Genomic DNA, 24,899 nt, shown 5'->3' with positions numbered 1-24,899 from the left:
GTTACTGATACAAAGTACGAACCTGGTAATTGGAATTAGGTACAATAGTCTATAGTGCGATAATATTCACATTAGAACTGAAGCCTGCATCGAAATGAACGGCCACCATTTTCAAAAATGTGTTTAAATTCCCATATTATGATTATTTTTCAATTTAACTACATTCTCTATATTGTACGCTAATGTGCTGTAGACAGTATAATATACACTACATAATGAATACGTCCGCATGGAGAGCTCAGTTCGTGAGTAAAAACACTCATTGTTAATACTGTACTTCGTTTTGATTAAAGAAAACCTAATGAAAATTATCGAACTCAAAATCGCGATATTTCCTACTTTACGTAAATGGATGAAGTACTTTTCTTCCCTCCTGTACATAGTATAGTGATTTGTTTGTATTTTACGCCATTATCATCAAACTCCAGTCCTGGAAGGAGGTAGCAAACGGTGTTTCCGGGTTTCAGTCATTAATCCAAAGGTATAGCCAGGTTAATATTAAAAATATTAGTAAAAATAAAATGATGTCCCTGTAAAAACTCTTGTGACTTTATTGAAGAAATCTAATATTGTATGGAACTTAAAAACATCCATAGATTCTGAAATTGTGGGTCGCGATTCCTTGGGGATCTCTGGTAAAAAAAAAAAGTGAGGGGGGGGGTCGCTAGATAATTTACAATATAAAAGAAAAAACATCTTTCTAACATAATGTTTGTTTTCAATTTGAAAAAATGAACAACATTGAACATCACCTTCCACACAAGTTAAATATTTAGGAATTATTATAGACCAGTATTTACGTTGGGATAAACAAATTGATTTCATGTGTACAAGCATAAGAAAGACAATTTATAAATTCATAATACTTCGAAATTTTATCACTAAGGAGGCATTGAGAATAATGTTTTTAGCTTTGGTACAAACATTAATACAATATTGTATAATAAATTGGGGTGGAGTAGCATCATCTGTACTTAATCCATTAATTTTATTACACAGAAGATTAATAAAAATTTGTCTGACCAACAAATTTAATTCATACAGATTTTAATGTATTGCCTGTTTGAAGAAATTTATAAATATAGTTTATTAACTTACTACCACAGAAATCAAATAAAACATAAATCTAATCGACATGAATATCGTACTCGAAGACAAAAGTCTACTTTACCATTAACTGAGCCTAAATGTCATACAAATGCAGATCTTAAACATGATGCTAGTTTCGGCCCAAGACTTTATAATAAAATTACAAACCATTTTCCTAATTTGAAATATTTTAAAATTGAAGCTTTTAAAAAAGAAATTTGTAAAATTATCCATGATATATAATATTAACAAATCTGTGGTGTTTGGGTAAAGGGAGATAAGTCATAAAAATGAGTTCGGAGATAAATGAAAATTAGACTTGGAACCCTTAATACAAACAATTTTCTACACAAATAAAACACATCAACTGCTTGTATTCTTTGATTTTTGCACACCGACTTGTATAATTTAACTTGTGTGTTCATCTGGGGGACAAAATTCCACCTGGACAATACAAAATATTATTTTATACTTACAGGAGTGGAGATTAATTTATTATGAGTGCAAATGTTATAGTGTGTATAATAGCACTTACTTACAAATGGCTTTTAAGGAACCCAAAGGTTCATTGCCGCCCTCACATAAGCCCGCCAGCGGTCCCTATCCTGTGCAAGATTAATCCAGTCTCTATCATCATATCCCACCTCCCTCAAATCCATTTTAATATTATCCTCCCATCTACGTCTCGGCCTCCCTAAAGGTATTTTTCCCTCCGGTCTCCCAACTAACACTCTATATGCATTTCTGGATTCGCCCATACGTGCTACATGCCCTGCCCATCTCAAACGTCTGGATTTAATGTTCCTAATTATGTTAGGTGAAGAATACAATGCGTGCAGTTCTGCGTTGTGTAACTTTCTCCATTCTCCTGTAACTTCATCCCGCTTAGCCCCAAATATTTTCCTTAGCACCTTATTCTCAAACACCCTGAACCTATGTTCCTCTCTCAGAGTGAGAGTCCAAGTTTCACAACCATACAGAAGAACCGGTAATATAACTGTTTTATAAATTCTAACTTTCAGATTTTTGGACAGCAGACTGGATGATTAGAGCTTCTCAACCGAATAATAACACGCATTTCCCATATTTATTCTGCGTTTAATTTCCTCCCGAGTGTCATTTATATTTGTTACTGTTGCTCCAAGATATTTGAATTTTTCCACCTCTTCGAAGGATAAATCTCCAATTTTTATATTTCCATTTCGTACAATATTCTGGTCACGAGACATAATCATATACTTTGTCTTTTCGGGATTTACTTCCAAACCGATCGCTCTACTTGCTTCAAGTAAAATTTCCGTGTTTTCCCTAATCGTTTGTGTATTTTCTCCTAACATATTCACGTCATCCGCATAGACAAGAAGCTGATGTAACCCGTTCAATTCCAAACCCTGCCTGTTATCCTGAACTTTCCTAATGGCATATTCTAGAGCGAAGTTAAAAAGTAAAGGTGATAGTGCATCTCCCTGCTTTAGCCCGCAGTGAATTGGAAAAGCATCAGATAGAAACTGACCTATACGGACTCTGCTGTATGTTTCACTGAGACACATTTGTGTATAATAGAGTGAAATATAAATTTGTAAATCTGTATTCTGCTGATGTGCTTGTACTTCTGTCTGTGACTGTATATACGATTACGTCAAAATATTTATTTAACCATCTTCGTCTATAAGAAATTTCCCTCATACAGCCTGAATTTTCAATACATGAAGACCGAGTAAATTCAACTTAATTGTGTGGTGACTCAATTTTAGTAAGTAGCTTCTATTGTGAAGCAAGTAAAGTACTAACTGAACGGGGAATAGTCCCGAGGCTGAAACTCAGAAATGTTTGTAACAAGAGTTTTCAGGTGACATTTTTTTAAGTACTCGTTAATTTATGAATCAGGAACAGAGTTGCTTAATTAAAACAGTGACAATTTAATTAAACGTCTCTTCGGAACATCACAATCTGATGCGTCGACTAGAGACTATCAGAACTTTATTTGTTGGGCGCTTTGAAACTTATAATTTTGGAACTTTTTTCGATAATATTTTGTACAGTATGTGTGCTTACTGATATTACATTGAAAAATTATATTATTATTATTATTATTATTATTATTATTATTATTATTATTATTATTATTATTATTATTATTATTATTATTATTATTATTGTACCAGAACAATGGAAGGAGTCCATTATCGTACCTATCTTTAAGAAGGGGGACAAGACTAACTGTAGTAACTTTCGAGGAATATCACTTTTGTTGACGTCGTACAAAATTTTGTCCAATATTCTTTTGAGAAGATTAACTCCATATGTAGATGAAATTATTGGGGATCATCAATGTGCTTTTAGGCGTAATAGATCAACTATTGACCAGATATTTTGTATTCGACTGATAATGGAGAAAAAAATGGGAGTATAATGGTACAGTGTATCAGTTATTCATAGATTTCAAAAAGCCATATGACTCGGTTAAGAGAGAAGTTTTATATGATATTATTATTGAATTTGGTATTCCCAACAAACTAGTTCGATTAATTAAAATGTGTCTCAATGAAACGTACAGCAGAGTTCGTATAGGTCAGTTTCTGTCAGATGCGTTTCCAATTCACTGTGGGCTAAAGCAAGGAGATGCACTATCACCTTTACTTTTTAACTTTGCTCTAGAGTATGCCATTAGGAAAGTCCAGGATAACAGAGAGGGTTTGGAATTGAACGGGTTACATCAGCTGCTTGTCTATGCGGATGACGTGAATTTGTTAGGAGAAAATCTACAAACGATTAGGGAAAACGCGGAAATTCTAGTTGAAGCAAGTAAAGCGATAGGGTTGGAAGTAAATCCCGAAAAGACAAAGTATATGATTATGTCTCGTGACCAGAATATTGTAGGAAATGGAAATATAAAAATTGAAAATTTATCTTTTGAAGAGGTGGAGAAGTTCAAATATCTTGGAGCAACAGTAACAAATATAAATGATTCTCGGGAGAAAAATTAAACACGGAATAAATATGGGAAATGCCTGTTATTATTCGGTTGAAAAACTTTTATGATCCAGTCTGCTGTCGAAAAATGTGAAAGTTAGAATTAATAAAACAGTTATATTACCGGTTGTTCTGTATGGTTGTGAAACTTGGACTCTCACTTTGAGAAAGGAACAGAGTTTAAGGGTGTTTGAGAATAAGGGGCTTAGGAAAATATTTGGGGCTAAGAGGGATGAAGTTACAGGAGAATGGAGAAAGTTACACAACACAGAACTGCACGCATTGTATTCTTCATCTGACATAATTAGGAACATTAAATCCCGACGTTTGAGATGGGCAGGACATGTAGCACGTATGGGCGAATCCAGAAATGCATATAGAGTGTTAGTTGGGAGGCCGGAGGGAAAATGACCTTTAGGGAGGCCGAGACGTAGACGGGAAAATAATATTAAAATGGATTTGAGGGAGGTGGGATATGATGATGGAGAATGGATTGATTTTGCTCAGGATAGGGACCAATGGCGGGCTTATGTGAGGGCGGCAATGAACATCCGGGTTCCTTAAATTGCATTAAGTAAGTATTATTATTAATATTATTATTATTATTATTATTATTATTATTATTATTATTATTATTATTCATAAGTTTCCAAATACCTCTATTTCTTTCTTGCAGATTTACTTACCTTATTGTACGGTGTTATAAGCCAATGTAACGTAGGGGAGGGGATTTCGTTTGTTCAATGCTAGGTAAATTCATAATTATAACCTCCCTTAGCATGGGTCGAAACGATTCAGCATTGTCACGGATGTATCATAGGACAGATACATGTCAAGCAAAAAACATCGAATCACATGAGATGAAAATAAATATCGAACCATATACGGACTCTAACCTTGGATCTCTGAGTTGAGAAGGAATAAGCTTATACGTAAAACCACAGCAGTAGAAGGGTCAAATATAATGTGCATTATTACTAATTAATTTCTGTTTTCTATTCACCCCAAATAAAATAGTAATATACGTTACAAGAGCGCTATGTTGACGTTTTCATGTTCGAGGAAAAGATTGAAAAAGCGAAACGTAGTTGAGCTTTCTTAATTTCCGAGAACATGAAAACAAACATACCGCTCGTGTATCGTACATTATTTTGTGCGAAGATCGTTTATTACATACCTGAAAGACGAATTTCTAATTAGTTACAATGAAATCTCCATGTTGGTTTCTGTTTAATGACGCCAACTTCGGAACACCAAAATATCTTTCTTCAACATTGTTGCTGTAACATGTTTTCTGTGTTTATTATACTCCAGCAGGCCGTGATATACGTCTGTCTTTTTTTCCCCCAGTCTATAAATGCGAACTTAAAATAAACGGTAAGGTTATGTAATGATTTATTTTTCATTTTAATATTTTAACAATATTATTTATATAACATATTGCAGTAATAACATCGGCATCTGGAATCTCGTTGATTTTTTCACGTCTTCCTTAATGTTACTTGTATCAGGAATGCAATAAGTTTCGTGGAGTAGTAGACTTTACTTAATTTTTGCAAATATTTAAAAACAATAATTAACATTGCAATTTAGGTGAAATTGCAGTGGTAAGTTTCCAATTTATAATTATTGCTATGTTAAACGTCTCTAAAAATAATATGTTAAAAGCCTAAAGCAGTAAAATGAATGTCGCGCTTAAGCGGTAAGAAGAGGGAAATTGTTATGTGTGTTACGTTGGGAATACTGAATGTGGTATTTCAAACTTACCGCGCATTGGTTCTGTGCGGAAAACAAGCAAATACGCACGATCTCGCACAAACTCTTTTTCATAGCTATAAAACGGTACGAACGTTTGCTTCACTCCAATATAAAATCGTTAACGACTACCGGGTAGAGAAGTCCACCGCTGTGGAGTAATGGTCAGCACGTCTGGCTATGAAACGAGCGGACCTGGGTTTAAATCCTGGTTGAGACAAATTACCTGGTTGGGGTTTCGGGTCCCTCCTCCGTACAAACGAAAAAAAAAAAAACGAGTAGTTAAATTACAAAAATACTCTGAAAGTCAAGGTAAGCCATTATAACGTGCAAGGCGACATAAGACATGTCAACGACAACTATTATAACATTGTTGTGTTATTTGGTGCCGCATTGTTCAATTACTCCTGGTATTGCTCCTTAACCCTACATTCCTAGAATGCTATCGTCATTGAGTAGTATTGCATTGCTATTGATACGGAAAAATGACGTAATAGGCGAAAAGTGTGTTTTGGGGCTCTATATTCGTTTCAGAATACACTTTTCATTTCTTTCTGTGTAGTTTTATTTGCGTAGATATTTTTTTCTTTTGTTTCTAATTTTTATTTTCATAAAAATGAACTTATATATCATATACACCTAAAACAAGAAAATACACTCAGGGACAAAAAAAAACCTGACACTTTAACATTTGCTGGTATTTTGCAAAACATTGTCTTCTCATACAATATTATGGTAGCCATCTGTTGTTACGGAGACGTGTATACATTGTTGATTGTTTTTTGTTTTATAAACAAGCCATTACAACCAAATATTCCAATTATGCTTTCGGAGTCTCAGCTATAACAATTTTGTCTCAAACATTTTGTGCTTCATTATCGTTATCATTCGCCATTTCTTTATTTTTACATTTTCTGAGTTTAAGTGGGGTTGTAACATTTGTCTAAAAACAAGATGCGACCTGAAGATGTGGCTCGAGCTGTAGCCCTTTACGATGATGGACGCAGTGTACGTTACATTGCAAATGTTATGAATATGGCTAGAAGCACAACCCATGATGCCATAAAACGGTATAGAGAGACGCTAGAATATACCAGAAGACCAGGTTCGGGTCGTCCAAGAGCTACAAATCCAAATGAAGACATGTATATGGTGTTGAGAGTTCTTAGGGAGCGCAACCTGCCAGCTACTAGTGTAGCCCAGCAATTTGTTAACATGCATGGACGCCCAATTTCGGCCAAAACAGTTAGAAGGAGGTTGAAAGCAAGTGGACTGATATCAAGTAGACCTGCAACTGGTCCCAGACTTCTTAGGATGCATCGAGTTGAACGACTGCGTTTTGCAAATGATCACAAGGATTGGAGAAATGGACAGTGGAGCTGTGTTCTGTTCACCGATGAGTCCTGTTTCAATCTGTGCTCACCTGATGGACGTGAAAGAGTTTGGAGAAGGAGGGGAGAACGATTTTCACAGTGTTGCATTTCCGAAAATGTGCCGTATGGAGGTGGTGGAGTGATGGTTTGGGCAGGAGTGTGTACGGATGCTCGTACATAGTTGGTTTTTGTTTAAAATGGAAGACTAACAGCTGATAGGTATATAAATGAATGTTTGGCTGATCATGTTGTGTCATTTGGTCAATATGTAGGCGATAATTTTGTTTTAATGCATGATAATGCACGGCCGCATATTGCCCATGCAAGTGGGAATCCATGTTCTTCCATGGCCAGCGAGGAGTCCAGACATGAACACAATTGAACACGTGTGAGACATGCTGGGACGGCGTGTTAAGAATAGACGACCGAGACCAGAATCGTTACAAGAGTTGAGGCGAGCACTTGGCGAAGAATGGGAACTTATTCCTCAAGATGACATTGCTAACCAAATTGAGAGCATGCCAAGACGTATGGATGCAGTTATTCAAGCCAGAGGGGGTAATACCCGTTACTAAAAAGAGTTTTTAATGTTTAAGGCACCATAAAATGAAAAAACAGTTAGACCAAACGATGCCATAGTTATACGCCCTTTGTAATTTTTTGTAAATTTTCTCATCATATATATTTTTTTTTTTCAAATGTTGTCGTATAAGGTGCTAAATGAAACATTATTTTGTTTAAATGGGTTTTGTTTCATTTTGAAATAATTGGCAACAAAATACAAGCAAATATAGAAATGTCCAGTTTTTTTGTCCCTGATTGTATTTATAAACTTATTTCGTTTCGTTAGCATTAATTGCTTTTGTTTCTAATTTCTGTTTATATCAATATAAATGTATATGAGACCTTTTATTCGACATATTACAAGAAAAAAATATTCCAAATTTGCTATTGCAAAATATAATAGAAATCTACACAGACAGCAAAATAAGTGTCATAATAAATAACTGTATATCCGAAAGAAAATTAGTTAATAATGGAGTTCGGCAAGGTTGTCCACTATCACTAACTTTATTTAATATTTATATAAATGAAGTTATTTTAAAATGGAACCAAATGTACACATCAGGATTCAAAATAACCAGTGCTCTAACATTAAATACCTTACTCTATGCCGATGATCAAGTCATAATTTCCAATTCAGAGGATAATTTACAAAGAGGATTGTATACATTAAATGAAATATTAAAAGATTTTGGGATGGAAATTTCGGCACAAAAATCAAAAGTAATGGCATTTTTAGGACAAGACCCAGTCAGAAGTAAGATAATACACAATAACCAATGCCTCGAACAAGTGCAAAATTTCAATTATCTGGGTTGTGAAATATCTTATCAAAATGAAAAAGATGTGAACAAGAAAATTACCAAATTTACACAAATTCTGGGAATAATAAACAATGCATTAAAAGCTAAATTAGTACAAATATCTACAAGAATAAAAATATATAATACATTAGCATTACCCACCCTTTTATACGGAAGCGAGATTTGGTCATTAAAGAAAAAAGACATGAACAGAATCAAAGCAACGGAAATGAAATTTTTGAGGAGGACAGCAGGATATACTCTTTTAGACCGAAAAAGGAATGAAGAAATTTTAGAACAATTAGAAGTAGAGTCAGTAGAAGAAAAAATCAGCAGATACAAATTAAATTGGCTAGATCATGTAAGAAGAATGGAAAATTCAAGAATCCCAAAAATTATGATGCAATATAAACCTAGAGGACATCGTCGACCAGGAAGACCTTTAAGAAGACTGCTAGATGGGGCCGAAACAGGTCTACAGAGGCCTAATTCGTGAAGGATGATGATATTATGACAAGAAACACTTAATATAAATTTAACTATAACAATACATTTAAGAATACAATTTTATTCTTTCTTTCCGTTTCTTCGCTAGCGGGATACATGGTGAGTTTTCATTTTCCTGTTTTCTTGTTTCATTTTCTTTCTCCATTCGCTTGTTTTTTAAATTACTCTCAATTTTTCCTAGTGTATCTTGCATTAATTTTCTCTCCTTGACCTGCAATTTCATCCCGGTATGTAATTTGGATTCTTCTCATCGTCACAAGCTTTACATTCATTCTCTACATTGTCTTCAGCACCATCATCTGAACTTTCATCTATAGCACCGCCATGGAATAAGGTTGGATGCAGAGCGCTGCATTGGAGTTAAATCGCTCGCTTGAACTCGGTCGAATGTCGCACCCTCGAGTGAGATACGGTCGGTCGTGATACGCTCGTAATAAATAGAAACACAGTACAAGGTCATCTCACCGACATGTCTTATCTTGTATGGAAGGCGACAGATAAGATACACATATGTTTTGCTCACACGGTAAAAATAAGGCTTTCTTTTCTGCGTTTATGACAAACGTTTAATGGAACAGTCAATGGAACGTACCAAAACAGGAACATGAAGTTATAAATAAAATAGTATGAAAAACTTCGATATACAGTTATTATTCTTAATTAATAATTATTCAATATTTGATTTACCACATATATAATATGATAGGTCCATACATAATGTTCCATCTGTATACTGCGACAATGTAGAAACGTTTTACAAAATATTATTGATATAGCAGTAGATTAATAACAATAGTAGTACAGAGATAACGACACAGAAAATATAATAAAACGAATAATCATGCTGCACAACTGTTACAGACGCAAACATTGATACACTAATTATTAGAGATTATTATTATTATTATTATTATTATTACTACTACTACTACTACTACTACTACTACTACTACTACTACTACTACTACTACTACTATTACTAGAAAACTTGATACAGTTCTTGCATTATCGTGATTGTGTTCTCCGTTTATAATAATTACATTTACATCCAATAACATCTATCAGATGTGGCAAAAACAAAATCACTCCTGCTGTGTGGGGTGGGGGGGGAACATTTACCTGCAACATGTATATTACATTTTAAAGCAAGTTTTGTAGCTGTACTATGGAGAGGTTAGTTAAACACTGCAACGTTTTGAAGTGATAAACATCTATGATGTTACTACACAGTTCATCACTGTAACAAGAACGAATGTCTAACGCTCGGCTTATACCGTTCGAGGATTTATCGCTCGTGACAATTTTACCCATCATGCATGTGCGCTACCTATCGGATTATGCTATGAACTACTTGGCGCTCGAGCGAAAACGTCCGATGCAGACCTCTGGTTGGATTTAACACTTGGGCAACGTTGTACATGCAACCTCTTTCCACGGAGGTACCGTACTCAGTTTGCATAATAGTGTCAGGATCATCATGTAAGTTTTCATCCAGTGTTAGCCTACTTTATTAGATAAAACTAACTTATGAGGAATTAATAAACTGCACTGACAAAAAATTTTCTATGAGTATTGTTGATATGTAAATCTGACGTACATTTCCAAATATATCTTATAGTAATTTGACTAAGCGTGTAAGTTGCAACCTGCTGTCACGAGTGATAGTCAGCAACTGACACTGACTGATGGAGGCATAGCTAGAAGACAGTGGCGTGTGGTGATAAATATTCCTGGTGGTGCACAAATATTCATTATGATTATGATTATCATATTATTATTAGACATTATTATTATTATTATTATTATTATTATTATTATTATTATTATTAATATTATAGGTACTAACTACGACATAACTATCAACATATGTTATACAGGTATAGATTCACATAATGAAATTTCAGTTAATCAGTTTCCTATGTAGGTCCATGAATAGCAAAGTAAAGTGTTCAATTTCTATTGCAGCACACCGTAAATAATATTGTTTTCACTATATTCTGTTTTATAACAAAGTTCACACGTTCACAAACATTCGATACATCTGTCGTCTCATCAACCTTAACTGCAAAAAAGTCAGCAGCATTCATTATTTCTTTGAAATCTCATCATGGCATATATCCAAAATGGCTTGAAGGATTTCGTTCTGTCTAGTGTTTGATGTGCCCTTGAACATTGTTCCTTAAGAGTGCGTCTAATTCAGAATTACAATTGATGATGCCAGAAAAATACTAGCGTTTAAAGATGAGTTTCCGCCATCGTGACCTCTTAAAGCCAACTCAAAAGCGCCACAAAACCGCACGCACATATCTGTTCTTGGTAACTTTATCGTTGTGAAGTTCAACAATCCAATTGAATCCGTGTCTGTATGTCTGTTTGACCCAACGCTGCTAATTTAACATTATTGTTGATGTGTGCAGCTGAAGAATCGTGTTTTTTAATTCTTTCATTAGTGTGCTTCAAATCAATCATATCTGCAGAACGATAATCAAAATTATACAGTTACTAATCACAGTCCTAAATTCAAACAGATAAATAAATAAAATTCATAAAACGTACTTGTTTTTGTCAATAAATGTTCGCCGTCGAACAATAGGCAAGGAAAACAAAATACAGCGTCTTTTATACTGCAGCCGCATATTGCATTTCTCGTAAGTCCGAATGTTGAATTTTCTTGCCGCTTCTCTATTACTGTCCTTCGTCACTTATAATTTTAATTCCTGTATACGTCCACCCATCTTCTTTATTTTCATCTTTTCATGTAAAGGTTTTACAGAAAATTACATATTTGAAAGATTTTTCACACTATTCATTGCAATATTTATGATGGAACGAGCTAACGACTAGTGCAGATAGCTTGAGAACACATCTGAAAGTGCTACTAACCCCTCCTACGCACACTGTACTCCTCCCTACCATGCTCCAAAGCCTGCCAGTGAAACAGTACTACTGCGCATGCTCCAATGGAACAGTGTGCCGCAAGTGTCGAGCGTTAAACGTAAGTCCCAGGCGTCAACAAGAACAGTACACGTGCAGTGTTATTTTTACATAGTACGAGGCGCATCCAGAAAAGACAAAGTATATGATTATGTCTCGTGACCGGAATAGTGTACGAAATGGAAATATAAAAATTGGAGATTTATCCTTCGAAGAGGTGGAAAAATTCAAATATCTTGGAGCAACAGTAACAAATGTAAATGCCACTCGGGAGGAAATTAAACGCAGAATAAATATGGGAAATGCCTGTTATTATTCGGTTGAGAAGCTCTTATCATCCAGTCTGCTGTCAAAAAATCTGAAAGTTAGAATTTATAAAACAGTTATATTACCGGTTGTTCTGTATGGTTGTGAAACTTGGACTCTCACTCTGAGAGAGGAACATAGGTTAAGGGTGTTTGAGAATAAAGTGCTTAGGAAAATATTTGGGGCTAAGAGGGATGAAGTTACAGGAGAATGGAGAAAGTTACACAACACAGAACTGCACGCATTGTATTCTTTACCGGACATAATTAGGAACTTAAAATCCAGACGTTTGAGATGGGCAGGGCATGTAGCACGTATGGGCGAATCCAGAAATGCATATAGAGTGTTAGTTGGGAGACCGGAGGGAAAAAGACCTTTAGTGAGGCCGAGACGTAGATGAGAGGATAATATTAAAATGGATTTGAGGGAGGTGGGGTATGATGACTGGATTAATCTTGCACAGGATAGGGACCGATGGCGGGCTTATGTGAGGGCGGCAATGAACTTTCGGGTTCGTTAAAAGCTATTTGTAAGTAAGTAAGTAAGTACGAGGCGCATCCAGAAAATAAGTTTCCCGATTTTTGCCCCCTTGAAAGTATACGTAATTAGCCGTGTCATTTGCGCTTGCGTAACAGATCTATGACGTATGAATCATATGCCAGCCGGATAGGTCCCGCCTGGTGCCAGTAGCGTGGCAGCAGTGGTCCGAAATGGAAGCTCTCATTCTTTCTCCCGCCGCCTGCGAGGTTCGGTCGGTGATAAAGTTCTTTAATGAACAAAGCATTGCTCCAATTGAAATTCATCGGCAGCTCTCTCTCTCCCCCTCTCCCTCTCTCTCTCTCTTTCTCTCTCTCTCTCTCAAGAAATTCCTGTCCTCCGGCGAGCTTTTTTGGCAACGACGAAGAGCTGAAGACGTCTGTCACACGCAAAAAAAATTATTCCTAGGTTTCCAAAAGCTTCCTTTTTACCTCTTTCATGGCAAATAATATGTGAAATTATACCGAATCCTGGAAGAATTAAAACATAAACTTCTGGATGACCAAAATATCAGAATAAGTGTTGATATAGAATCGGGTCACCCCATCCTGCTGGATAAAAAAAAAAGATGTATTTAGGTTTCGATCAGTTAATAATATAGTAATTGCTCCAGCAAGTACTGGTAGAGATAATAATAATAATAATAATAATAATGCTGTAATGGCTACTGATCATACAAAAAGGGGGATTCGTTCTGGTTTTATATTAATTGTTGTGGAGATGAAATTAACAGCTCCTAGAATTGAGGATAAACCTGCTAGATGTAATGAAAAAATTGCTTTCCATTCACAGGAGGCAGAGTTCTACGACAGAGGGATACAAAAGTTGATCCCACGATACGACAAATGTCTCAATTCTGATGGTGGCTATGTTGAAAAATAGCTGAAACAATGCTGTACCTGTTGCCAATAAATGTTTTCCTGAAAGTGTGTGTTCTTTTTTTTTTAATAGGGAAACTTACTTTCTGGATGCGCCTCGTATTATAATAAAGAATAATATCGCTCACATAGTCTACTGCAGCTCATTGTTATAACTTTAAAAACATGTGTTATTTGAAGAGGTGGTGCACTGCTCCTGTGCACCTTAAGAGAACTCGCCACTGAAGAAGAAGGAGCTCGCTTGGCGGGAAAAGTAGTGAGGATCAATTGTTTAACCATTATACGTCAAAATTATCAACGATAGTATCTTAGACCTAGACTTAACGTGGAGCAAGCTCGGCCAATTGTGACGCCTCACTCCGCATGACCGAATATAATGCTCGATGATAAACACCTTCTCGTCTGTCGTCAGAACCGTAACTGCAGCACTAACCCCAACACTGAATATTCAATACAATATGTCAAACTATTATAACATAATAGTAATATGCGTTACAAGAGCGGTATGTTGAAGTTTTCATGTTCGAGGAAAAGTTTGAAAAAGCGAAACGTAGTTGAGCTTTTTTAATTTCCGAGAATTGAAAGAAAACATACGGCTCGTGTATCGTACATTATTTTGTGCGAAGATCGTTTATTACATACCTGAAAGACGAATTTCTAATTAGTTGCAATGAAATCTCCATCTTGGTTTCTGTTCAATGACGGCAAATTTGTGAAACAAAAATATCTATCTTCAACATTGTTGCTTTAAAATGTTTTCTGTGTTTACTATACTCCAGCAAGCTGTGATATATGTCTATATTTTTTTCCCCCAGTCCATAAATGCGAACTTAAAACAAACGGTAAGGTTATGTAATGATTTATTTTTCATTTTAATATTTTAACAATATTATTTATATAACATATTGCAGTAATAACAATGGCATCTGGAATCTTGTTGACTTTTTCACGGCTTCCTTAATGTTACTTGTATCACGAATGCAGTAACTTTAATGGCGTTGTAGAGTTTACTTAATTTTTGCAAATATTTAAAAACAATAATTAACAGTGCAACTTACGTGAAATTGCAGTGGTAAGTTTCCAATTTATAATTATTACTATGTTAAATGTCTCTAAAAATAATATGTTAAAAGCCTAAAGCAGTAAAATGAATGTCGCGCTTAAGCGGTAAGAAGAGGGAAATTGTTATGTGTGTTACGTTGGGAATACTGAATGTGGAATTTTAGACTTACCGCGGATTGGTTTTTTGTGGAAACCAAGCAAATACGCACGATCTCGCACAAAATACATAAACACTTGGTTGCTAGGCAAACGCGGACACCATGAGCGATAATTTCATACTGTTTGTTTTGTAGTATACTGTATAAAGTTTGTGAGGAATTATTTATTACTTAATAGATTATAAATTCCATGGGAATGGAATTTATACCAAATGAAATTTATACCAGATTTATTAGTAATATCGCTATTGAATAGAACAATTACACGGAGTGCCTAGAATACATTGTTGTTAGAGTGAAAAATAACAATTTGAATTATATTGAAACACATGATGTTAAACGAAGTAACGTCAAGGAGATGCGAATTAGTCATGGTCCATATGTATGATGCCTGAAAATAGCTATTGAGCCTTTGAGTGCTGCAGTTGTTAGATCTCTTAGGCCCAATTGTATAAAACTCCCTGACTAAAGATCAACTTTGATCGAAGATCGAAAAGTGAACCGAGTTCAGACACTTCTTCTATTAAATAAAACTTTTCTGCGATCAAATTACCTTGGTTCAAATGCAATCTAAGTTCACGTGAAAAGGATTTGGCAACACCGCATAAACAGGTGAAATACGTGATGCGCGGACCATGTTACACAGGTTTGTTCAGTGTTGCCAATCTAGCGACTTTAACTCTTTTTCAACAACAATTTCTTTTAACTTTTATATTGCTTAAATAGGGATTTAGTGACCTTTTTAGCATCCCATAGTGATAAAATTTAATCTTTCTTTGTTGATAATGAGAAATCTAGCGACTTTACAACTACTTTTTGGCGACTTTCCGTACACTCTGTTGGAGACACTGGTTTGTTTTTGTGCAATGTAAATAATGGCGGACAATAAGAAGAAGATTGACTGTTCTCCAAGTTGTTATCATTTTATGGTGTTTGATAATGCTAAACATAATAAAGCTTTATAAAACGACAATTTTCGTTTAGTAATACGGTTAATTGAACATTTCTGAATGTACCTATCATATCCATTAATAATTAATGGTTGTTATAAACATAATATAATTATAGGTTATGTTATTTGATACTTCTGAACACGATTGAGCCTTATAAAATATAAGAATGTTTGTGTATTAAGGCAAGAAATTGAAAGAAATGTATATAAACGTACCTAACATATCTATTAATATTAATAATAATGGATATTTTATTTGCACAATCTGTCACTCGTATATTTCAAACAGAAAAGAAATAACTGAACTTGGATCATCTAACTTAATCGGAGAAATTTCTTCAGTCAAAGTTGACTTTAGTTTGAGACAAATTAATCTCAGATTAGACTTTATACAACACAAAATTCCAAGTTCAGCTGAAACAAGGATCAATTTAACCTCTGATCTAAGATTAAATGGTTTATACAATCGGGCCTTAAAATATTTTTATGCAGGCCAAAAGATTTACAGAAGTCGACTAGGAACCGGGGTATGGTCCCACGGGCTCCTATCATTAGTCCCGTAATGACGATGGATTTCAGATGGTATTTGTCCTTATAAAAACTGATGGAAGGTTCATATATATTCCTTTTTTCCTCGTGTACTTCTTCTGGCTGGTGTTCGTGCGATTCGATTCTCACAGTAGGGTTTATGATGTAACCTTCAAGAGAGGGAGGTTTAAATGCAATTATGTCGATTCTTCGATTACTGCCCTCACTGGATATGCCGTGTATTTCTCCATATACTGAATAACCTTTGTTCCTTAAGGCAGTTGCTAAATAAATAAATAAATAAAAAGAATAAAAATGATTTATATCATGGGACCGGAAGTGCTTGGTTAAAGAAGTTTATGTAAGTCTATTTCGAAACAAATTCAACGAGGGAGGTGTATGTATAGAACTTTCTGTAAAACAATACGCATTGTTTCTTTAACGACACGCCACTGCTGATTCGTCGACAAGAACACTTTATACACTATGGCTCTCTCGCAATTACCTGAATCGAAATTTTCCTATTCGGAGATATATGATGATGGAACAGTTCCTTACCTTCACGCTCACCTGATTTCAATCAACAAGCTCTTTGAGGGCTATTTAAAATCATTAGTGTATTATGCTCCGGTAGCTGACATGAAAACTTTCCTGAATCGAATTGTGACGGGTTCTGAGACAATAAGAAACACGTCAGGGATTTGGGACCGTCATGAGAATTTGATGTGAGGCCTGTATTTAGACAGTAGGTGGGCGGTTTGAACATTTATTGTAAGGTGGTCTAAACAGTTTATCATAGACAGAGTTTCAAAACTCGTGAAGAAAATTTTCCGATCTTACGTTGATCTACATTATTTTTATTGTCTACTTATGAGGAATTCATTCCTGAAGTTATGCCGTGCATTTTTGAGACACTCTGTGTAGCTACATATATAAAATCTTCAGACAGGCTTTTTTTCGCAATTTATTGGATGCAGTGACATCTTAATTTTGGTTAAAGGCGTTGCATAAGATTGTGTTGCTTCTAATTCTTCTTATTATTACACTTTACACTTCAGTTGTCAAATAATGCAGGTCAAACCACAAACAATGATTCAATTGTGTATATTGTTGGGCTATTTAATATTAACTTAAATATTAACATTAATAACTTTATGTATGCCAAAAAACTTTAAATGGCGGTTTTGCGAATTAACCAGCAGCGCCGTTTGTGAATAGTGTTTTGTCTGCTCGGTATACTTAATATTGTTTTAGTTTATATGTTGCAAATAAACTAGATGACTTGCTAAGAGAATTTCAGTTCGCAGCGGAACGAGTCTTTATAGAGTTGCACTCTCGTATTCCAATTTTACCCTTTTGCATATAGAATGAAATTTAGAAGATGCTTACAAGAAAAGATAATTGAAAAGAGTACCGTTAGTGAATATTATTGTTTGGTCTCATAAAAGGATTAGCATCTTAATGGATAAAAAAGACTACTAGATTAACCTAGTTCCAATACAGTTTTCTAAAACATATAAGAGCTTTAAATACCCAGTATATGCTGTACATACAATTTGTGCAGTCGGCGATGAAAGTATATACAGTACTTATCAAGAGAATTTTACGTAGAGTTGAGTTTCCTTAAACTATGGGATCATTCAAAAGACACTTAAAACTTCAAAGTGTCATAATAGTACATTATGCAACAAGCCTATAATGAAGGTAATTAAGAAGTGAGTATGGATATTTATGAAAAGAGCACAAGCGAGTTTCATAATTTTCATACGAGCTTCTTAATTACCATTATAGGCGAGTTTCATACGACTTTTTATGCTCGACCATATTTCTAACTTGATATTATTAATTTTAATTGTATCTGACCTTCAGCAATGTTCTCTATGTTGTGAGATGTGCGCAGACGCGAAAGTATTGATTTTTTCCGAGGAACAGATGTCCACATTGACCTTGCTAGGCCATAAGAACCTACAGAGATAACACTGAAATTAAATTAGACATTGAAAAACGAGATGACAAATTGAATTTATTTGAATATTATTTACAATTAACGCTAATTATTATAGTAACAGAACATAACCTTCTGCGACAGTATTGGATTTCTAGCCTCCGTGACTTTTCGCTAATTCTCTTTCGATTGCATATCCGAGAATAATCGATACTTGCGGTTTTATAACTGTAGAAAGCTGACCTGTCATTGGCTGAACAGTTGTAACCTGAGTCGTCATTGGCTGAAAGACCTGACCTTTAATGAATAGGTGTACTTTAATGACATGCATTAAAGGACTGCTACCAGGTGTATAATTACTACGTTTCGGCATGGTCGAGCATAAATATTATAATAACTGAGACAGAAAAATAAAAATAAAAACAACACTGTGTTGAGTAAGCAAAGGGATTTTTCATGTGTACTTTTCGCATTTCCATAGTTACCATTTTAACCTCTTCCCTGATTAACCCGAGTTAACTCGGGTTGCTAACTTGTGTCAAAATTTATTAACCCGAGTTAACTCGTTTGAGTCCCATTTTCGCTGCTAAGGATTATATCCCGAATATATACGTTTCCATTCTCTCATTAATCTTTTCCTGACTAGATGGCTACAGAAGTTAGTGATATTGCTATATCTGGTGGTGTTTTTTGTATCTCCTTCCTTGCGAGTGGAATCCTATGCTCATATAGCATTCACACACAGTAGTGAGTAGATGCTGGTTAGTTCTGGTGGTTTCTGTTTGTGTTTAGTGTTTTTTGTGCTGTTTTGTGTAAGGATGGATCAAGTTAGTGATTCCGAAACTTTTGATCAGGAATATATTCCTGTAGAAGATTAGGAAATGAAACATCGGTATCAGAAGATGAAGTTATAAACCAACAAACAAATTCAGATCAGTTGATGTCGCGTCTTTTCGACAGTGGTTTGAATAGAAGACATCTGGCACCATTTCTTCTGCACCTCCGAGGTCCCCATTCCATGAAATTTTAACATTGTTTCTGATAACGATAATTCTCAATTTTTTAAATTATTCTTTAATAATGATCTCATCAACATTATATTCGAGGAGACGATTCGGCATGCTAATAAGTGTTCACAGAATGCTGAAAATAATTCGTGGCGGCCTACTACAGACTCTGAAATACGTGTACTTTTGGGCATAGTGATACTGCAGAACATTATTCACAAACCTGAAGAACAGATGTACTGGTACAAATATTCAATGACTGCTACACCATTCTTCCCAAAACGCTCTCATATAGGAGAGCAGATACTACTGTCCGGAATGCAATGTGCCACTGTGTGTAATACCCTGCTTTCGAGTCTATCACACGACAAGCAACATTTAACGCCTTGATAACAGCACTGGTATTATACCTCATAAATTAATCCATAAAAAAAAACATGAGTTGGTAAATAGTTCAGGAGAAAATCGAAGTGGGACAACTACCAGAGCTGGAATCAAGGTGCACGAGGTAACTCGGGATAATAATTCAGGTATGAATGTATGTCTATTTCATAGTGATTTTTAGGTACGTAAGAAAATTAGTGATGTACAGTGATTCTGCAATATTAAATGACCTCTTTACGAAAATAAAAAAATATGACACACTTTTTTTCACAAAACTGGTAAAATATATAGTAAGGGATGAGATTAATTATTAAAATATTAAGATTTTATTGCTACCACTATAAGAAAGTTGTATTTGTAAGAGATACTGGCATTATTAAATGTTATTATGAGGAGTATAGGAGTTCTTTCAAAACCTCTTAACAATAATTGAACGAAAGGCCCATGTGTACCACTCATCAAAGGTCGCTGACGATTTTCATCATGTCCATTTTGTCATTATGTTTCCAATGGTTGCCACCAGCGTCTTTTATCTTTATATTTTTCGCTGAACTCCTAACACTGCGGTATGGATATGTTTTTGGTAGTAAAGCCAACTTTGTTTATTTTCCTTCATCCGTTAAACGAAGAAGTTCTTTTCACAGAGACAAAACACAAAATTTGTTGTACTTTTGAGAACTATGTGTGGACATTTGTTAGCGGAAGAGGAGATGATACTAAGGGATATACTACTGGAGCTAAATGGCAGTTGTGAGCAATATTTATCTATCTATGTATCTATCTATCTATGTATCTATCTATCTATCTATCTATCTATCTATCTATCTATCTATCTATCTATCTATCTATCTATCTATCTATCTATCTATCTATCTATCTATCTATCTATCTATCTATCTATCTATCTATCTATCTATCTATCTATCTATCTATCTATCTATCTATCTACCTACCTACCTACCTACCTACCCACCCACCCACCCACCCACCCACCCACCCACTTATGTATTTATTTATTTATTTATTTATTTATTTATTTATTTATTTATTTATTTATTTATTTATTTATTTATTTATTTATTTATTTATTTATTTATTTATTTATTTATTTATTTATTCTGGTGTAGTTAAGGCCATCAAACCTTCTCTTCCACAACACCAGGAATGCAAATACAATAATAGAAATAAACAGAAAAAAATACACTTACAAAGTAAAACTACACAAGAAATATACACAGGTTGCAGTCACACAAACTTTAAATGAGTGATTAAGTATCATAATTAATAATTGTATCCTAAGTAATTAACTGACATAAACAAGAAACTTGCAATTTTAATCTAGATTAAAAAAGAAAATAAGTATAAAGACATTCTATGATTAGGGATAGAAAGAAGTGCTTGATGTCGGTTTCGAAGAGTTGTAAGAAATTGAAAGCGCGATAACAGATAATTCGGAGTAGAAGTATGCATGATTCTAAACAGAAGAGACAGAGAATGTATTGTCCTTCGTTCCTTCAGACGCGCCCATGAAAGTAACTGGAGGGAAGGTGTTACATGGTCAAATTTACGAGTATTGCAGATGAATCGTATGCACACATTATGAACACGTTGTAGTCTCTCAGCTAAGTATGGGACCAAGATAAATGCAAATAAAGCGAAGACCATGGTCATAGGAAGAAAAATAAAGGAGGTAAACTTTCGAATTGTAAATGAGGCAGTAGAGCAAGTGGACAGCTTCAAATACTTGAGATGTACTATAAACAGTAACATGAGCTGCTGCCAGGAAGTCAAAAGAAGAATAGCAATGGCTAAGGAAGCTTTTAATAGGAATAGAGCAGCTTCTGTGGACCTCTGGAAAAACAACCAAGGAAGAGACTAGTGAAGTGCTTTGTATGGAGTGTGGCATTATATGTGACAGAAACATGTACGTACATTACGACGAAGTGAAGAGAAGCATTTGAAATGTGGATATGGAGAAAAATTGAACGTGTGAAGTGGACTGACACAACAAGATATGAAGCTGTGTTGGAAAGAGTGGGTGAAGAAAGAATGATGCTAAAACTGATCTGGAAGAGGAAAAGAAATCGGTTGAGTCTCTGGCTGAGAAGACACTGTCTATTGAATGATGCACTGGAAGGAATAGTGAACGGGAGAAGAGTTCAGGGAAGAAGAAAATATCAGATGATAGGTGACATTAATATGTATATGGATAAAATGCGGAGACATGGAGGAAGGGAGAAAATGGGAAAGATTGATGAAATACCTGCCCTTGGGCAGATCACAATGGATAAAATGAATGATCTTTGTTTTAAAGAACACAGTGTTTGTGAAATTTTGTATATATCTACAGACGTGGACAAATTATTAGACTAAAACGTTTTTCTTGAAACATAATATAATTCGTCATATCAACTATCAGTATAATTCACAGAGTCTCTATTGTTGTAAATGTGATTGTTCACATCTTCTGGTATATTTTTCCAATGGTTAAGTAAATTTTATCTGGCTGTGTTGGTACTACGGGTGTTTTAATTATATACTGCAGAAGATATTCAACAGTCTTTCCTCGCATGGCCTGCAAGAAGACCGGACATGAACGAAATTGAAAATCTGTGATCTGTACTGAAGAAGAAAGTGAACAAAAAGAGGCTTACAACAAAACACGGACTCATTCAAGCACTGTCTGATATCTGGCTAAATGATGCTGATATTCAAAGAAAGTGTAAAATTTTGGTTTCCAGCATCCCTGACAAAATCAACGTTTTAATAAAGAATAAGGGAATGTTCACAAAATATTAGTAACCTCCAGACTCTATTTTCTGTTCATTATTTATGTGCAAAATACATTTTTGTTAATTATTTGTTCCGATAAATACAGCTTTGTTGCACATATAAATAATTTTGTCTAATAATTTGTCCACGTCTGTACTATAAAACAATAGCTATCCCATTTTCTTTAAATAATAAAGATAATAAACCAATTTCATCTACTCTACAAATTAAAATGCATAATTTGTATTGTTCCCATATAATTTGCAAAGGTTCAGTTATTAATGAAGTTAAGGAGGTTAAATACTTAGGTATAATTATTATTGATAATCATTTAAAATGAAATAATCATATCCATTATATTTGTAATAAATTTCATAAAACATTATATTACTTTGTTGTTCTAAGAAATATTTTGTTTACGTATAATTTAATTAGCGTTATTTCAATCTATATTTATGTATGGTATTATAGGTTGGGATGGAACTTATAAATCCAAGCTTTATCCGTTAATTTTACTACAGAAAAAAGTATTAAAAATTTGTTTAAAAAAGCAGAAAGATTACTCAACTGAATTGTTGTTTAAACATTTCAAAGTTTTCAACATTAAACAAATGTACTATTTTATTAAAATATTTTCACAGAAATCTTAATAACCTTGAAAGGTATATACATAAATAGAACTAAAAATACTAATTCTTTGCGTTTGCATGAACCTAAATGTAAAACCAATGCAGCTTTTTATCATAGCAAAGTCAAGGTCTCAGATTATTAAACAAATTTTATATTATTTTTACCACGAATCCTCTCCAAATTAATAAAAAAAAATTGTATTGGATTTATACTTTGGAATTAAACATATTAAACACTATTTAACCTGTATTCACTCTCAATTTTAATTTTATTTTCGTCTGTATTGGAATCCCCTCCTGAGCACGAGTCTTACTCATTCAGGAGTGGGCTAGTTAATCTTTCATTGTATTAATTTGTATTCATTTCAAACTTACGAGCAATAAAATAAATTAAATAAATACTTAAATAAATAAGTAAATAAATAAATAAATGAAGAAAGAAAGAAATAAAGAAATAAATAAAAAAGAAAGAAAGAAAGAAATAAAGAAACAAATAAATAAATAAATAAGGAAAGAAATAAAGAAATAAAGGCATGAAGAAATAAATAAATAAATAAATAAATAAGTAAAGAAATAAAGAAATGAATAAAGAAAGAAAGAAAGAAAGAAATAGGGAAAGAAATAAATAAAAAAATATAAAAAATAATAATAAATAAATGAGGAAATAAATAAATAAATAAGGAAAAATGAATAAATAAGTAAAGAAATAAATAAAGAAATAAATAAATAAAGAGATAAAGAAATAAATAAAGAAATAAATAGAGAAATAAAAAATAAAGAAAGAAAGAAATGAAGGAATAAATAAAGAAATAAATGAAAAAATAAAGAAGTAAATGAAGAAGTAAATGAAGAAATAAATGAAGAAATAAATAAAGAAATAATTAAAGAAATAAACAAATAAATAAATAAGTAAATAAATAAGTAAATAAATAAGTAATGAAATAAATAAGTAATGAAATAAATAAGTAAAGAAATAAAGAAATAAAATAGATAAATAACTAAATAAATATTTAAATAAATAAATAAATAAATAAATAAATAAAGAATTTAAAAAAATAAAGAAATAAGGAAAGAAATAACGAAATGAAGAAATAAATAGATAAATAAAGAAATAAATAAAGAAAGAAAGAAATAAAGAAATAAATAAACAAGTAAATAAATAAATAAATAAATTTGTATGTTCAGACTACTAGTTAAAACTGTTAGATGTGTATGACCCTGTAGATCTGTAGGAGTGCTCAATTATTTACCAGTAGGATATTTCAATTCCAGCGCCTACGTCATCTTGTGCTCGAAGTACACTGAGAGCTGTAAGTTGCTCTTTGCCCAGCATTTCACTTGTTGGGCATGGCTGCTGTAGATAAAGGAACTGGTGAAAGTGGAAAGGATGATAATAAGGACTGACGACATTTAGAAAAAGCAGTACCGTATAAGAGATTGTAGTATAATACATATTTTAGTGAGGGAGTGAAATAGTTAAAAAAATTACAATAATAGTGATGGTCTAATAAACAGAAATGTGTCGGTGCACCATGACTAATACGACTCGTTTGTAATGCTGATTGACAATAAACGTCATATCAATATCCAAGGAATGTATGATGAAGGTATTCCATTACAAATAGTAGCACAGAAACTCAAATAGGCCTATACATACAAATCGACAAAGATCGTTCTTTATTCATGAAACCACAATACAAGCGACATTAAGCTATCCCAGTAGAGACCCTGAAAGGCCCTGGA

This window comes from Periplaneta americana, chromosome 1 (assembly GCF_040183065.1).
Source record: "Periplaneta americana isolate PAMFEO1 chromosome 1, P.americana_PAMFEO1_priV1, whole genome shotgun sequence".
Taxonomy (NCBI): Eukaryota; Metazoa; Arthropoda; class Insecta; order Blattodea; family Blattidae; genus Periplaneta; species Periplaneta americana.
Note: the sequence above shows the minus strand (reverse complement) of the source record.